The sequence below is a fragment of the Leopardus geoffroyi genome, chromosome C3 (genome assembly GCF_018350155.1).
Source record: "Leopardus geoffroyi isolate Oge1 chromosome C3, O.geoffroyi_Oge1_pat1.0, whole genome shotgun sequence".
NCBI classification, from domain to species: domain Eukaryota; kingdom Metazoa; phylum Chordata; class Mammalia; order Carnivora; family Felidae; genus Leopardus; species Leopardus geoffroyi.
The window spans coordinates 36,244,883-36,249,540 of record NC_059338.1 but is presented as its reverse complement, the minus strand read 5'-3'; positions in this window follow the sequence as shown (position 1 = coordinate 36,249,540).

The following is a 4,658-nucleotide window of genomic DNA, read 5'->3' as shown; positions in this document are numbered from 1 at the left end:
AGAGCCGTTTTACGTCGCCTTGTACGACAGGCGTTAGAACTTCCTGGTCTCGATTCCGCCCTCTAGCGAGACCCTTTGGAAGCACATGCCCGCGTGCCTATTTGTTGGTCTGAGTTCTAGAACGTTGGCCGGCCAGCTTGGGACCGCGGGGGTGAGTAGACGGGTGGGCGTGCTTTGTGCTTCCGTTTTGGTTGTGGGAATCCTCCCGCGTAAACGTACAGGAGCGGAGGTGGTCGAATGCCCTGACTTTATGTTATGCTATAATAAAAAGACCAACCAATATTTAAGGATGCCGGCACATCTCCCTTCATTGTCACAGCAGTACACACACAAAGGGATCCTGTTAATAAGCCCGATATTGCAGATGAGGAAATGGATGCCTAGTAAACGTTGCACACTAAAAAAACAGCAATAATCGTAATAAAGAAAACGTTACATACTGGCAAAAGAGGATGGGGAACTAACTTTGACGCCACCACAGGCGTTTACCCACTAGGATCGGCCACCTGCGTATGCTGTATCAAGAGTGGGGACCTAAGGCTGGGATACCAGCGCCCACTCGACTCCCTTGTTTTCTGAAAGTACTGGAAGAGTCCCTAGAAATAAATGTATTCCTTCATTTATCATGTTACAAGAGCAGAAACATATCAGGGGAAGTAAAGTGACTTTCCTAAAATCAGCCAGAGTCAATGTTGGAGAATGCCATAAAACTGGAGGGTCTCAACTGAACTTGGACGAAGGGGATGGAAAAACTTTTTTAAGGTGGTGTGAACATTCTATATCTTGATGGGGGCAGTCGTTACGTCTTGTATACAATTACAAAAATTGTACAGTTAAAATTGGTGAGGTTTTTTTAAATGTTTATTTATTTTTTACAGAGAGACAGAGCATGAGTGGGGGAGGGGCAGAGAGCGAGGGAGACACAGAATCTGAAGCCGGCTCCAGGATCCCAGCTGTCAGCACAGAGCCCCACACAGCGCTCGACCTCACAGACCGTGAGATCATGACCTGAGCCGAACTGGGACACTCAGCTGACTGAGCCACCCAGCCGCCTCTGGTGAGTTTTAATGTATGTAAATAATAACCTCAATAAATAAACAGAAGGAAGCACAAAACAAAACTAGACTCTGTACTTCAGCAACAGGCACAGGTGTGCGGGGCTTCTGGAATTCATGGGATAAATATAGCAACTCTTTTTCCCCTAATAATAATATAATATCATGTTCTAGAAGGACAAAGTGATAAATCAGAGATTGCAGAATTCATCTGAATATTTAAGGTAAAATGGGAGCCATCAAAGAGAGGGTTCCCTTGGCTCTGCTATTAGGGGTGCTTCTGTGGGAACATTTGAGCTTTCGCTGATATCATGTCTCCCGTGGAGAAATTGTACTAGAACTACTAGAATCCTATTCTTGGTTCTAGTGACCATCTACTGCTCCCAATTAGATTCTGGGAGGTTGGCGTTGGGTAGGGAGGGCAGGGGAAGGCCTATCAAGAAAATGTGCAAACAGCCAGTGGTGTCAGCAGCTGGCCCAGCCAAGGAAACCATAAACAAACACATCTGTCTTCTGTCTAATTTGAAGATAAAAAGGTATACTTATGTCAACAAAAGGCTGTTTGCAAAATGTCATCATATATTTTAAGGCATTAACCACAGTATAATCTGACTGTAACAATAAAGTCATACTTTATTTTCCCTCCCACCCTGTCCGGAGTGCTCCAGCTTCTCTCCCCAGTGGCAACCAGTTCCTTGGTGTTCTTCCAGAGATCTTCTATAAAAAGCCATACTCTTGAGCACTTGAGATGACTCCTTACTGTCTCCTGGTTTCCACGTCCTTGTGGTCTTGTGGACAGGTCTAGACTGTTCTCGAGTTCAGGCAAAACTGTGCCTCGCCCCACCCAAACAGTCTCATCGCTGGCTCACTAGACAAGGAAAAAAGACTCCTTCTTCTCCTATAAGTATTTATACTAGCCTTTAACAACATAAAAAGGGACCCAAAATTTAAACATTTTTTTCATGCCTTCAGTGAAAGTTCTCCTAGTAAAAACCCACACAAAGAAGATGCATGAGCCAAATAGTGAAGGATGTGGAAAATCCTAATGAAGCCCAAATTTGTTCTCTTTTCTTCTTCCCATACTCAGCCCTTACTTTTCCCTCCTCCAAGGCTTTCTTTAATGTTTATCTGTAGGCATTCAGTATTTTCAGAGGTAAAGACAGCCCAGGAAATAATCTTTTAACTAGTGTGCAGAGATATTAATGGATTAATGTAACTTTTCCCAGGATATTTGCAATTCCCCAGACTCCCTAGGAGAACGATCTCAAAAGGTGGGAGAGAAGGGGCTGTCCCTTAGGACAAGAATATCAGAATATTCAGGAAGGTTAACACCTTTAGAAGAAAAAAACTTATTCTTTGGAAAATTTTAAGTATATACAAAAGCAGACAAAATGGTATAATGCACTCACACGTACCCCATAACTCAGCTTCAACAATCGCCAACACAAGGCCATCTTATTTCATACATGCACCCAACCATTGTCCCTGACCTCCCTCACCCCCACATTATTTTTTAAACAAATCCCAGACATCATATTATTTCATCTGTAAATATTGTCGTATGCATTTTGACAAGATAAGGATTCTTTTCTTTAAAAATAGCCATAATAGAGGCGCCTGGGTGGCTCAGTCGGTTGAGCGTCCGATTTCGGCTCAGGTCATGATCTCGCGGTCCGTGAGTTTGAGCCCTGCGTCAGGCTCTGTGCTGACAGCTCAGAGCCTGGAACCTGCTTCAGATTCTGTGTCTCCCTCTCTCTCTACCCCTCCCCTGCTCACACTCTGTCTCTCTTTGTCTCTCAATAATAAATAAAGGTTAAAAAAATTTTTTAATAAAAAATTAAAATAGCCATAATGGCATTTCACCTAAAAATGACAACAATTATTTAATAACATCGTGTATCTAGTTGGTGTTCAAATTTTTCATTGTTTCATAAATGTCATCCTGTTTTTCTTTACACTTTCTTGGTTTAAGGTCTTCTGTTCTCTATATTTCTTGCAGATAGGTTGCTGGACTTAGAATTTTGATCAGACTTCATTATAGTTAGTGTTTTATGCTTCCTACAGGAGGCATATAATGTGATTTTCTGTTATTTGATGCTACCAGCCATTGGTGCTTAATGTCTCAATTCATTAATTCATTAGAGGTTGCATTCCAGTTCTGTCACAGGGGTGATATCCTAGTTCTGTTATTTCTTCCTCACTCCCTTGCTGAACTATCTCTACGAAGACGACTTCTCCCTTATCGAAACTTTGGTGACCCAGTGGTACAGTTTCTATAGGAAAGGCAGAATAAATGGTTGATTCCCTCCCTTCATTTACAAATTTTCAACACAAGGAGTCAATTCTCTGTTTTCTAATGGTAATTAGTCAAGTTTTTGTTTTATTTTTAGTACCATTATGAACTCATGGAATTATACAAATTGATGTGTTTTCACCGCTTGCGTATATTATGGTGTATATTGTTTGAAAGAGATTATTTGATATATAACTATATATTTTAAGAGACGAATAAACAAACCACTTTCTAATGCAAACTACAAAAAGTTAGCAGAGGTCTATCTCAGATTCTCAGTGGGGTGGGTGTGGAAATTAGGAGGTGAGTGGGCCAGGGGTGTACGATTTGAAGCTATAGATCAGATACTGAAGATATTTGAATGCTGCAACTAATGTGATAACTTATGTAATAGCAAGGACATATGGATTCAAGATACATTGATAGGGAGCCATATGTAATGCAAAGGTATGCCTTTCTAATGATGGAAGTTCAGACATCTCAACTGCTTATTTGGGGGGGCTCTGGGGAAAGTTCTTATGCACACCCACACATTTATCTCCTCTCCTCTAGAGGGCTTAAATCAGATAGTTTCCTACACCCAAGACCAGCTTCTCCACCACATGTATACACATGCGTCTATATACACCCCGAAGCATTCCAGGCTCTCCCTGAGAATGCTGGTAGAAATTAGTATCTCACTACCCTTATAATAAAATGGGTTTATTCATTAAAAAATACATAGACTAGACACCACATGCCAGGTCTATGCTAGCAGCTGAGGCTAGGAGAAAGAATACGGTCCATGTTGGTCTCTTAAAGGAGTTTGCAGTCTGGTTTAGATATGGATAACTATGCAGATTATGATTGCAATACTCTGTGATAAATGCTGAACCAAGAAGTGCCGATGCCCAGGAAGCAGCCAGGATGGTTGTTTTAGGACGAGGGTGGGGTTTGGGGCCAGGGTGGGTCTGCTACCATTGAGCATTTGCCCGTCAGTCACATTCATTGACCATGAGGATTGAATTCCAAATTGATCTAGATTCTAGATCTTAGGCTGTATGAGTTGTTTCGGCCGACTTCATGGACAGTGTGTGCGTGTGTGTGTGTGTGTGTGTGTGTGTGTGTGTTCAAGACAGGATATGAAGGATATAGGACAACAGGAAATTAGAAACCTGTGTAGTCATCGGATTCCACAGCATTTATTGTGTATGGAGCAATACATTTTCAAGGTGGAGCACATTTTAGAAAATGCGAGTATGTGTGAGAAAAGAAAAGCTTTGTAATGCACTTAAGTGTACGTAGAAATATAAAATATCGATATGTATAGT